Source organism: Pteronotus mesoamericanus, unplaced genomic scaffold (assembly GCF_021234165.1).
Source record: "Pteronotus mesoamericanus isolate MK-2021 breed Mesoamerican mustached bat unplaced genomic scaffold, CSHL_Meso_final contig_26, whole genome shotgun sequence".
NCBI lineage: Eukaryota > Metazoa > Chordata > Mammalia > Chiroptera > Mormoopidae > Pteronotus > Pteronotus mesoamericanus.
In genome coordinates this window covers 2,112,385-2,126,403 of record NW_026555109.1, presented here as the reverse complement: position 1 = coordinate 2,126,403, position 14,019 = coordinate 2,112,385, and the positions used below count along the sequence as shown (strand labels likewise).

Genomic DNA, 14,019 nt, shown 5'->3' with positions numbered 1-14,019 from the left:
TTTAAAAAAGATTTTATTTTTAGAGAGAGGGGAAGGGAGGGGGAGAGAAGGACAGAAACATCAATGTGTGGATGCCCCTCATATGCCCCCTCCTTGGGACCTGGCCCACAACCCATGCATGTGCCCTAACTGGGAATTGAACAGCCGACCCTTGGTTCCTAGGCCTGCATCCAATCCACTGAGCCATGCCAGCCAGGGCTCAACTTCAGTTTTACTAACAGACAAGGATAGTTGGTCACTTCTTGAGTAGAGAGGACAGTTAACGAGAAAAGATCATTGCTAGCTCTGTAACTGTGTGACTTAATTACTGGAAACTTCAGACTCTTTATTATAAAAATAATACTCATTTTGCAGGATGTTGAGAGGATTAAGAAAAGGGAAATAATGCACATGGAGCACTTAGCCAGAGCCTGGCAAATTCTAGCTCCCTGACATGATGGTGGGCACAGCAAGAGGAGTAGCAGCTGCTGTTCTTAATGGAGGAACTCTAGCTGTCAGAAGCCCCAGCCTGCTCCTAAACTCTGTGCTCCCAACCTTTCCCTACTGTACTCAGTTTGGCCTCCTGAGGAAATAAGAGAAGGTGGCCAGAATCTCCACTGGCTTACAGTAGCCCTTACTCTTCACCTAGTCCATAGCTAGGAAAACCAAGTTTTAGCCCATAACATATGGTAAAGGAAGGTAAAACCAGCTTTTATAATCAGGATCAGTTACATAATTTGCGGCGCCCAGTGTAAAATAAAAACCTGGAGGCTCTTGTTTGAAATATATTAGGAAATTCAAGATGGAGACAGGAGAACATCAAACTAAACACTAGACTCTTCACACATTCATGAAGCCTGCCTTGCCCGTAATAGACAAAGTTAGATGTCACAAAGCTCCCACTGAGGACAGGTTAAGCCCCAGCAAACTGGTAATGCCCTTTTTACTCTATCCTAGCTAAATAACATTATCCTTTTCAAAAATATACTCTTTAGAGTCAGCTATACTCTTCACAAAAGCTCTTTTTGGTAGTTATTCTACGTTAATGCCATCAATTATTTTGAATGATTATAATATTTTGCCATGATTAATGTGCCTTCTGACAATGTATCTCAAGAAAAACAACTATCTCCTTAGGGCCTATCAATTCTGTGCAGGCTACCTCATTCCTCCTTGCAGCCAATCTTCATACACTCTGAAATTTGAGTCTGAGTCTTAATTTTTCACAAATAAGCATTGTGCTATTTGAGGTATGGTGAGATATAGATGAATTTTAAAAGTGTATATGTCTTAGAAGGCATTTTATTTAATATAAAATATATTATGGTATGCTAATTGAAGAATGCCTGAAATATCTCTCACCATTTTGCACTGATTGAGAATTTCTAGTTTATCTTTAAAAAGGGAGAAAATGCAATGATGTAAACAGCAGCAATCACATTTCACTTATCTTTCACACTGGAAACCAAAATTTTCAATATACATTTCTTCAAAAACAGCAAAAATGCTATTGAAAGAGATGAAATTTTTATTTTCTAGGAAATGTTTGGGGCAAAGTCACTTCTTATCAGGATTTGTTGTAAACACATGTGTAACAACTAAAGAGAGGATCAAAATGGCTATAGGGGAAAGAGAGCCCTTCCTACAGCTCTCACCTCACCTTTCCTTTCCACATGTCTCTGACAGCCTAGATGTCTGGACATCTCTGTCCCAGAGGTAACTGACCTTCAATTCATGAACACTGAGATTTCCTCCATGTGACATAGCTTTTACCACCATTTTGGATCCAGCCACTATTATCTCCAAGCACACTGAATCTCAGAGCCTGGGACACCCAAACATGGCTGATGGGCCATTTGTGGCATGACAAGTCATACCACAGTCATATGCTAAGCATTAGAACAAGCAAATCAGTCCTAGGACATTTATATGATGTGTAATTTTTAAAACAGATGACCATTTAAAAAAATATTATGGGACTGTTAAAAATGTTTCTAGTTTCCCAAAGTCTTCTACAATCATCAAAATAATGATTTGCTCATATCTTCCCCTGCTTAAAACTGCCAACAACTCCCCATTACCTACCTGATTAAGTTCAGTCTCAGTTGTTATTCCTTTTATCAATTTATATCCCACTATTCCTATGAAGCAACTATCCACCCAAGGAAAATTAGATTATAACCGTCTCCACAATATGCTGTATTCATTGTGTTCATTCAATGAACTGTCTCTTTGTTTCTGCTGTGCTTCTGATGGCAGAGTTTTTTGCCTCAGTTTATTGAACCCTATGGGTCGCTCAAGCTCAGTTCAAGATCCACCTGATCCCTGAGCCTTTTCTGACCTTTTATCTTTAAATTCTTATCTTTAAACTCATTTGTTGCTCATAAGCAAACAGAACCAGCAAAGGAGAGGTTCTGTTATCAAAGCTAAAGTTAATCAAGGTGGCAGAAGCTTTCTGGAGAGCCAAATGATGAAACCAATTAAGAGACTTTAAAAGGTGAGAGAGATTTTAAAGGTTTCCTGCCCCTTGACACAGTAATTCAAGTAATTTGACCTAATTCCCTTTGGGAATTGCTATAGACTGAATGTTTGTGTCCCCCTCACCCAAAATTCGTATGTTGAAACCTAATCCCCAATGGCATGGTATTAGGAGATGGGGGCTTCAGGAGGTCATTAAGTCATGAGAATGAAGTCTTCATGAATAGGATTAATGCCCTTATAAAAGAGGCCCTAGACTTCTGATCAAGATGGAGGCATAAGTAAACATGCCTTGCCTCTTCATACAACCACAGAAAAAGTTACAACTAGACTACAAAACAAATATCAACCAGAAATGTCAGAAAATTCAGCTGTATGAAGTCTGACAACCAAGGATTTAAAGAAGCTACATTCATCCAGAAGGGTAGGAGGTACAGAAATGCAGAGACACAGAGACACACAGAGAGGTGTGGAGAGGCACGAAGAGGTGCAGAGTCACTGAACAGGCAGTCTCACTTCCATGTGTGGTGGATAAAAATCAAGAGACATACCTTAGGAGTGAGGGATCCCAGACACAGACCAGACCACCCAACCCTGGGTTCCAGCCCCAGGATTAAGTCCCCATAAATTCTGGCTGTAAAAAACAGTGGGTGTTGGGGTGGTGGAAGAAACCGCAGGACTCACAGGAGACTCCTCTTACAGGGCCCACAGTGGACTTAAGACTTATGAAGATCCACTGCCTCTGGGATTCAGCACCACAGCAACAGCTGGAAGGGCATTACTGGCAAAGAGGGGCGAAGTGAAGTAACTGGCATCAGGGAAAACTACCAGAAGACAGCTTTCGTCCAGACAAAACTCCTGAGGCCAGACAACAGTTTTGTCGCATCTGTAAGCCCTCCCCTACACAGAGCCATAGAGCAGAGACATAGGTTGCTCTGCGATTACCTGGCGATTACCTTAGGTTCTGTCCACCCGATACAACTTACAAATGCTTTCTTCTACAAAAGGCCACACTACTAAGCTAAGGAGTCAAAGCAGCTGTACTAATATATAGAAACAAATACAGGGAGGCTGCCAAAATGAGGAGACAAAGAAATATGGTCCAAATTAAAGAACAGAACAAAACTCCAGAAAAAGAACTAAACAAAATGGAGATAAGCAACCTATCAGATTTACAATTCAAAACACTGGTTATCAGGATGCTCCAGGAACTCACTGGGTACTTCCACAGCAAAAAAAAAAAAAAAGACCCAGGCAGAAAAATGAAGGTTACATTAAGTGAAATAAAGAAAAAAAACTACAGGGAACCAACAGTGGAGGGGATGAAGCTAAGAATCAAATAAATGACTTGGAACATATGGAATTAAAAAAAAAAATCAATCAACACAGCAAGAAGAAAAAAAGGATAAAAAACCAAAACAAAACAAGGATAGGGTAAGAAGCCTCTGGGACATCTCCAAATGTACCAACATCCAAATCACAGGTGTGCCAGAAGAAGAAGAGCAAGAAATTGAAAACTTATTTGAAAAAAATGATGAAAGAAAACTTCCCTAATTTGATGAAGACATACAAGTTCGGAAAGCACAGAGAGTCCCAAACAAGATGGATCCAAAGAGGCCTGCACCAAGACACATTATAATTAAAATGCCAAAGGTTAAAGACAAAGAGAGAATCTTAAAAGCAGCAAGAGAAAAGCAATTACCTACAAAGGAGTTCCCATAAGGCTGTCAGCTGATTTCCGAAAAGAATCTTTGCAGGCTAGAAGGGACTGGAAAGAAGTATTCAAGGTGATGAAAAGCAAGGATCTACAACCTAGATTACTTTATCCAGCTCTAGGTATCATTTGGAATTGAAGGGCAGATAAAGTACACCCCAGACAAGATAAAACTAAAGCAGGTCATCATCACCACGCCATTATTATATGAAATGTTAAAGGAAATTATATAAGAAAAAGAAGATCAAAACTATGAACACTAAAATGGCAATAAAGGGACTTCAAGATGGCAGAGGACTGAATGGAAGTCACACTGACCTGTCCCCAGGACCAATCTGGAATTACAACTAAATAGTGGAGAAATCACCTGGCACAAACAACTGAACAATAGCAAGATAGGAGCTTTATGACCTTGGACAGAGAGAGAAGTTAGCTTTAGCACAACCTAACTGGTAAGAAGTGCACTAGAGACTTGAGAAGAAGGTCTGGGCGCCCACTGGCAGTAGCACCAGAGGGATATATAAACAACCTTTTGGATCCCCCTGAGAAGAGAGGGGTCTAAATCATAAGTGGGGATATCCTGCCTAAAAGGACTAGAACCCAAAAAGTACACAGATAAGAGCCAGTTGCACAAAGCAAAGTGACAGGGTTTCTCCCTGCCAGAGACAGGCAGCTGGAGACGCAAAGAGCCACTTAAAGAGCCAACGTATAAATTTATGTTTGCCGCCACTTGCCCAGGTCTCCGGCAAAGGTGGGGGCAGAGTGGGCTGGAGATGCCTGAGGAGAAACTAAGAAAGGAGGCTTTGGGGATAGAACTGAGGGAGTAGATGGAAGGATCTTGGTGCTGACTCCTTCCCCATATGGCAGCACCCATCTTACTCAGGCAGACCACTCCACTAGTGGCAGCAGCCTGAGAATACAAAACAGCCCCACCCCCAGGAGGCACACCACTGGCCCAGTGGTGATTAAGCCTGACTGCTGAGTAAAGAGCGGTAGCCACAGATAGTAGATCCCAGGCTAAAGGGGGCATAGATTGGTCTAGAGATGCCTGAAGAGAGACTGGAGACAGAGACTTTGGGGAGAAACGAAGAAAGCAGCCAGTGGAATCCTGCTGCTGACTCGTCCCCATATGGCAGAAGCCATCTGGCTCAGGCAGACCACTCCCCTGAGTGACAGCAGCATGGCAGGACACAATAACACTACCAAGAGGAGGGACTCTGCCCTGCCCTGTTGTGCCTAAGTCTGACTGCTGAGTGAAGAGTGACTAGATTAACAACTGAAGGAGACAGACACAGAGAGTAGATTCCTGAAAATCTTGAAAAGATGGCCTAAGGTCAGGCGGGGCCAACAGCTGAAGTCATCAGAGGCAGATCCAGAAAACAAAAACAAAAACAAAAATGGTTTCTTACCATAGAAGTTCACACCACAAAGTCAGGAAGTCAACACAGATCAATTTGAGGAGCAGAAACAAAAAAGAGAATATTTACAATAATGGGAAGAAAAAGAAACAATCCCCATTCAAAGGGAAAGGAGGAATCCCGAGAAGGAGAACTAAATGAAATAGAGGCAAGTATATTATCAGATATTGAGTTCCAAACAACTGTTAAAAGGAAGCTCAATGAGCTCAGTCAGCTCAGAGAGAATTACAAAAAACTACAAGAAATCTATAAGGAACTTACTGCAAACTATATCAGCATGAAAAAGGACATAGAAACTATCAACAAGAGGCAAGAGGAAATGAAGAATATAATTTCTGAATTGAAAAACTCAGTATAAGGAAACAAAAACAGGCTAGATGAAGCAGAGGATCAAATCAGCAAGCTGGGGGATAAGGCAGAAATAAGCTCCCAGAAAGAGCAAGAAAATGAAAAAAGACTCAAAAAGAATGAAGAGGCGTTCAGGAAAGTGCAGAATAACCTGAAACGTAATAATATCCATATAATAGGGTTACCAGAAGGAGAAAAAGAGGAGCAAGGGATAGAGGACCTGTTTGAAAAATTAATGATGAGAAACTTCCCTAATTGGAGGAGAGAAAAAGTCACACAAGTCCAAGAAGCACAGAGGGTCCCAGTCAAGAGGAATCCAATGAGGCCCACTCCAAGACATATAAATAAAATGGCAAGTATCAAACACAAAAAGAAGGTCCTAAAGGCAGCAAGGGAGAAAGAGGTAGTAACATCTGAGGGAGCCCCGATGTGGCTAGCAGCTGACTTCTCAACAGAAACACTACAAGCCACAGAGATTGAAAAGCAAAGGCCTGCAACCAAGACTGCTCTACCCAGCAAGGTGCTCAATTAAAATGGAAGGCAAAATAAGGAGTTTCCCAGACAAAAGAAGGCTAAAAGAATATACCTCCAGCAAACCAGCATTGCAAGATATTCTAAAGGGACTGCTTTAAGAAGATGAAGAAAAAGACTGAGAAAGAGAGGTACATAGGTATCGAGGGAAGAAATGAAAAAACTACCTATCAATAATAACTTTAAATGTAAATGCATTAAATGCTCCAATCAAAAGACACAGAGTAGCTAAATGGAAAAGAAAATACGACCCACACATATGATGCCTACAGGAAACCCACCTCAGAAAAAATGCCCTACACAGACTCAAAGTAAAGGGATGGAAAAAAACATATTCCAGACAATGGTCAGGGAAAAAAAGCAAGGGTAGGAATACTTACACCATAAAAAACACATTTCAAAACAAAGGCCATAAAAAGAGATCCAGAGGACACTTCATAATACTGAAAGGAAGAATGTGCCGAGAAGACATAAACAGAGAATCAAGATGGCAGAGGAGTGAGTGTAAGTCACACTGACGTCCTCTCAGAACCAACCTGGAAATACAACTAAATTGGGGGTAAATTACCTGGAACAAAAACTGAACAATAGCGAAACAGGAGCCTTATAACCTCAGACAGACAGAAAAATCAGCTTTAGCAAAACCTGACTGGTAAGGAGTGTAGTTGAGACTCGAGGTGGGAGGGGCACCCATGGGCAGCAGCACCAGACTGATATTGAAAGAGCGAGTGGGATCTCCCTGAGAAAAGCAAGGTCTAAACCATAAACAGGGATCTCCAGCCTATAGCACCAGAGCCCAAAAAGTACACAGATAAAAGTCAGCTGTGAAAAGTGGCAGGGTTGCTCTCTGCCAGAGACAGGTGGCTAGAGACACAAAGAGCCATTTAAAGATCCAATATATAAATTTTTATTTGTGGCCACTTACCCTGGGCACTGGCAAAGGCGGGGACAGAGTGGGCTAAAGACACCTGAGTAGAGATTGAGGAAGGAGGGTTTGGGGAAAGAACTGAGAGACTAGAAAGTTGGATCCCAGTACTGACTCCTCCCCAATACAGCAGCAGCCATCTTGCTCAGGCAGATCACTCCCCTGAGTGGCAACAGCATGAGAGGATCCAATAGCCTGGCCCCCAGGAGGGCCTTGGCCCCGCCCTGTAGTGTCTCTAAGTCTGCCTGCTGAGTGCGGAATGGCAGCCACAGATAGTAGATCTCTGGCTAAGGGGGCACAGAGTGGTCTAGAAACACTTGAGGAGAGACTGGAGATGAAGGTTTTGGGGAGAGAACTGAGAGAGTAGCTGGAGGGATCCCAGTGCTGGCTCCTCTCTCATACAGCATCAGCCATCTGGCTCAGGCAGAAGACTCTCCTGAGCGTCAGCAGATGTGAGGACCCAATAACCACATGCCTATGAGGGAATCCGCCCTGCCCTGTGGTGTCTCTAAGCCAGCCTGCTGAGTGTAGAAGGACTATATTAGCAGCTGAAGGAGGCAGCCGCAGAGAGTTGATTCCTGGAAGTCTCGAACAGACTGCCTAAGGTCACACACTGTCAACATCTGACATCATCAGAGGCAGATCCAGAGAGAGGAAAAAACAAAACAAAACAGTGATCTCCTACCATAGAAGTTCACACCACAAAGTCAGGAAATCAAGACAGATCAACTTAAGAAACAGAAGCAAAAAAGAAGAGTCTCACAAATAATGGGAAGACAAAGAAACACCTCCCAGTAAAGGGAAAGGAGGAAGCCCCAGAAAGAGAACTAAATGAAATAGAGGCAAGTAAACTATCACATATCGAGTTCAAAACAATGGTTCTAAGGAAGCTCAATGAGCTCAGTCAGCTCAGAGAGAATTACAAAAAACTACAGGGCAACTATGAGGAACTTACTGCAAACTATATCAGCATGAAAAAGAACATAGAAACTATTAATAAGAAACAAGAGGAAATGAAGAACACAATTTCTGAACTGAAGAATACAGTAGAAGGAATCAAAAGCAGGTTAGATAAAGCAGAGGATCAAATCAACGAGCTGGAGGATAAAGCAGAAACAAGCTCCCAAGAAAAATGAAAAATGACTCAAAAAGAATGAAGAGGCACTCAGGGAAATGCAGGACAACCTGAAACGTAACAGGATCTTATAATAGGGACATCAGAAGAAGAAGTGGAGCAAGGGATTCAGAACCTGTTTGAAAAAGTAATGATGGAAAACTTCTCTAATTGGAGGAGAGAGAAAGTCACAGAAGTCCACGAAGCACAGAGGTTTCCATTCAAGAGGAACCCTATGAGGCCCACTCCAAGACACATCATCATTAAAATGGCAAATATCAAAGACAAACAGAGAATCCTAAAGGCAGCAAGGGAGGAAGAGGTAGTAACAGCTAAGGGAGTCCCAATACGGCTAGCAGCTGACTTCTCAACAGAAACACTACAAGCCAGAAGGGAATGGCAAGAAATATTCCAAGTTATGAAAAGCAAAGGCATGCAACCCAGATGGCTCTATACAGCAAGGCTCTCAATTAAAATAGAAGACAAAGTAAGGAAAATCCCTGACAAAAGAAGGCTAAACGAATACATCTCCACCAAACCAGTCTTGCAAAATATGCTAAAGGGGCTGCTTTAAGAAGATTAAGAAAAAGAGCCTATGAATACCCAGTTCCTTTCACAGTCACCAATACTTCATACGACCAATAGTTTTAATACTTATTAAATTGATTGTGACAATGATGTGTTATTTTAATTGTTACTTTATTATTTGCTGAAACTAAACCTGTTTTTGTATATTTCTTGCCTACTTCTACTATTTTTAAAAAGCTTTAAATAACTTTTTGGCATTCTTTATTCATTTTTTATTAAATGTTTTTAGAATTTTCTCCTACAGGGGAAAAAACCCAAAAAATCTATTAACCCTCTTTTTGATGTGTTGCATATACTTTCCTATTCTATTACTTGTCCTTTAACTTTTTGTATAGGTGTCTTACTATATAGTCTTAAACGTTTAATATAGTCATATTGTCAATATTTTACCTTATAGCTTCTGGGTTTGAGTATGTTACTTCAGGGTAAGGAAAATATTATTTTATATTTTCTCCTAAAACTCCTTAGATTTTACATATTGATTTTTAACTCACCTAAATATTTTTTGTATAATGTGTGAAATGGGGCTCTATATTTGTTTTATCTCAAGTAATAATAGTCCATGCACCTTATTTCTTGATAAGCCTTATTTTCCCACTGATTTGAAATATCAGTTTAATCATATATTACATTGTTAGACAGATATATATACATTTGTTTCTGAAATGCTCATTTTATTTCATTGATCTACTTGATTATTTCTGTGCTGGTGTCATGTGGTTTTAATTGCTGAGACTTTATAGTGAATTTAAAGTTTTTAATGTTTTATAATGGATCTTCACATTTAAAAAAATAAATAAAATCTATCTGCATTTTGAAAGAAAGAAAGAAAGAATGAAAGAAAGATCTCTTACCTTTTGCAACATCATGGATGGAATTGGAGAATATTATGCTAGATGAAATCAGCCAGTCGGTGAAAGACAAATACCATATGATCTTGCCTATAAGTGGACTCTATTCAACATAATAAACTAACAAAAAAACTAAACCACAGGCAAGAAAACATGGAGCAGACCGAAAGTGACCAGAGGAGATGGGGAAGGAGGACAGTGGTGAAAAGGAGAGGAGACTAAAGAAAAAACATGTATGAATGACCCATGGACGTGGACAACAGAGTGGGAATTGACTGTGGGAGAGGGGAGGGTGGGATGGGCGGAGGAGGGCAAAGGGGGAAACATTGAAACAACTGTAATAGAATAAACATGATTTTTTAAAAAAAGAATAGACAGGAGAATGTTAAGAACAATATAGGAAATGGAGTACCCAAGAACTTGTATCCACAACCCATGGACATGATCAAAATGGGGGCAGGGGGCATTGCCAGAGGGACTGAGGGTACTGGGTGGAGGGTTCAAAGAGGAAGAAATAGGGACAACTGTAATAGCATAATCAGTAAAATATATTTTAAAAAAAGATGACATAAACATTGTAAACCTAAATGCACCCAACATAGGAACACCCCAGTATATAAGGAAAATCTTGGAGGACTTCAAGAAAGATATAGACAGCAACACACTGACAGTAGAGGATTTTAACACCCTACTGTCAAAAATGGACAGATCTTCCAAACAAAACATCAACAAGAATACTGTGGCACTAAACTATGCACTAGATCAAGTGGACTTAACGGACATAAATAGAACCTTTCATCCCAAAGAAGCAAAATACACATTCTTTTCAAATGTACATGGAACATTTTCAAAGGTACAGCACATGATAGGACACAAAAGAAGCCTCAACAAATTCAGGAAAATCGAATCATAACAAGCATTTTTCTTGGACCACAAAGGCTTGAAACAAGACACCAACCTCAAGGAAAGAACTCATCAACACTCAGACATGTGGACAATGAATAGCATGTTATTAAACAATGAATGGGACAATAATGAGATCAAAGAAGAAATCAAAAAGTTTCTGAAAACAAATGAACACACAACAGTCCAAAACCTATGGGACACAGCAAAGGCAGTCCTGAGAGGGAAGTTCATAGCAATACAGGCCCTCCTAAAAAAGATAGAAACATTTCAAATAAACAACCTAACCCTGCATCTCGAAGAACCAGAAAAACAACAACAAAGCCCAGAGAGAGTAGAAAAAAGGAAATAATCAAAATCAGAGCAGAACTGAATGACATAGAGACTAAAAGAACACAAAGGATCAACAACTACAGGACCTGGTTCTTTGAAAAAATAAACAAAATTAACAAGCCTTTAAGCAGACTCATCAAGAAAAAAAGGAACAGGACCCAAATTAATAATACCAAAAATGAAAGAGGAAAAATTACCACTGATACCACAGAAATAGAACGGATTTTAAGAAATTACTATGAACAGCTATATGTTAAGAAATTAGAAAACCTGTGTGAAGCAGACAAATTTCTAGTAAAAAAAGTTTCCAAAAGTGAATCAAGAAGAAGCAGAAAGCCTGAAGAAACTGGTATGAGCTGGTGAAATTGAAGCAGTAATCAAAAAACTCCTGACACACAAAAGCCCTGGACTGGACAGATTCACAGGAGAATTCTACCAAACATTTAAGGAAGAGCTAACCCCTGTCCTTCTCAGACTATTCCAAAAAATCCAAGAGGAGGGAAGACTTCCAAACTATTTTAACGAGGCCAGCATCATCCTAATCCCAATACCAGATAAAGACAGATCAAAGAAAACTACAGCTCAGTATTGCTGATGAACATAGGTGCTAAAATCCTTAACTAAGTATTGGCACACTGCATCCAGCAATACATTAAAAAGATCATCCACCATAATCAAGTGGGATTCATACCAGGGATGCAAGGATGGTTCAATATTCACAAATCAATAAACATAACACATCACATAAACAAAAGGAAAGACAAAAACCACATGATCGTATCAATAGATGCTGAAAAAGCATTTGATAAGGTACAGCACCTATTACGATAAAAACACTCAGCAAAGTGGAAGGGGGCATACCTCAACATAATAAAGGGTCATCTATGAAAAACCTACAGCCAACATCATACTCAATGGGAAAAAACTAAAAGCTTTCCCACTAAGATCAGGAACAAGACAAGGTTGTCTGCTTTCACCTCTTCTATTCAACATAGTATTAGAAGTCCTAGCCACAGTGGTCAAACAAGTAAGAGAAATAAAAGGCATCCAAATCGGAAAGTAGGACGTAAAACTATCATTGTTTGCAGATGACATAATAGTGTACATAGAAAACCCCATAGACTCCACCAAAAAACTACTCGACCTAATAAGTGAATTTGGTAAAACAGCAGGATACAAAGCCAATATTCAGAAATCGAAGGCATTTTTATACACCAAAAATGAAATATCAGAAGTAGAAATCAGGGGAAAAATCCCTTTGCTATAGCAACAAGACAAATAAAGTACCTAGGAATAAACTTAACCAAGGAGGTAAAAGACCTGTATGCAGTAAACTGTACAACACTGAAGAAAGAAATTAAGGAAGGCACAAATAAATGGGAGCATACTCAGTGTTCATGGATTGGAATAATTAACATCATCAAAGTGCCTACACTACCAAAAGCAATTTATAGATTCAACGCAATCCCTATTAAAATACCAATGATGTATATTTCACAGGGACAGAAGAAACATTTCAAAAATTGATATGGAACCAGAAATGTCCCCGAATAGCTGCGGCAATTTTGAGAAAGAAAAACAAAGTAGGAGGGATGACAATATCTGATATCAAAATATATTACAAGGCCACTGTAATCAAAACCGTCTGCTACTGGCATAAGAACAGACACATAGATCAATGGAACAGAATAGAGAGCCCAGAAGTAAACCCATGTCTCTATGGTCAATGAATATTCGACAAAGGGGACGGAAGCATAAAATGTAGTAAAAAGAGCCTCTTCAACAATTGGTGTTGGGAGATCTGGACAGCTACATGCAAAAAAATGAAACTCAACCAACTTACACATACACAAAAATAAACTCAAGATGGTAAAAGTTAAATATAAGCTGCAACACCATAAAAGTGCTAGAGGAGAACATAGGCAGTAAATGCTCAGATAGTCCATGTAGCAATATTTTCACTTCTATGTCCCCCAGAGTAAGGGACATAAAGGAAAGAATAAACAAATGGGACTTCATCAAAATAAGAAGCTTCTGCACGGCTAAAGAAAACATCAGCAAAATGAAAAGGGAGTCAAGCATATGGGAAAATATATTTGCCAGTGATACCTCAGACTGGGGTTTGATCTCTAAAATATATAAAGAACTAACATGACTCCACTCCAGGAAGACAAACAATCCAGTGAAAAAATGGGCAAAGGACCTGAACTGACACTTCTCCAAGGAGGACACACATAGGTCCCAGAGATGAAAGAAAGGATGTTCAGCATCACTAGCTATCAGAGAGATACGAATGAAAACCACAATGAGATACCACTGAGCTATCAGAATGGCTATCATAAACAAATCAAGAAACAAATGTTGGCAAGGGTGTGTGAAAAGGGAACCCTAGTCCACTGTTAGTGGGAATGTGGACTGGCACAGGCACTGCGGAAAACAGTTTAGGATTTCCTCAAAAACTGAAAATGGAACTGCCTTTTAACCCAGTGATTCCACTGGTGGGGCTATACCCTAAGAATCCTGAAACACCAATTCAAAAGAACCTATGAACCCCAATGTTCATAGCAGCACAATTTACAATAGCCAAGTACTGGAAGCAACCAAAGTGTCCATCAGTAAATGAGTGGATGAAAAAACTATGTTACATTTACATAATGGAATGCATAATGGAATGCAGCAGAAAGAGAGAAAGAGCTACTACACTTTGTGACAGCATGGATGGAACTGGAGAGCATTACGCTAAATGAAATAAGCCAGGTGTTGAAAGTCAAATATCATGTGATTTCACCTATAAGTGGAACCTAATCAACAAAACAAGCAAGCAAGCAAGGAAAATA

The 14,019-nt window shown here is 39.9% G+C and overlaps 1 protein-coding gene across 8 annotated transcripts in view; it reads right to left on the bottom strand.

The window, feature by feature from the left end:
* The window catches only part of CLYBL (citramalyl-CoA lyase), a 339,893-nt gene that overhangs the window by 157,162 nt on the left and 168,712 nt on the right, over nucleotides 1-14,019 (bottom strand). The window lies entirely within an intron of this gene.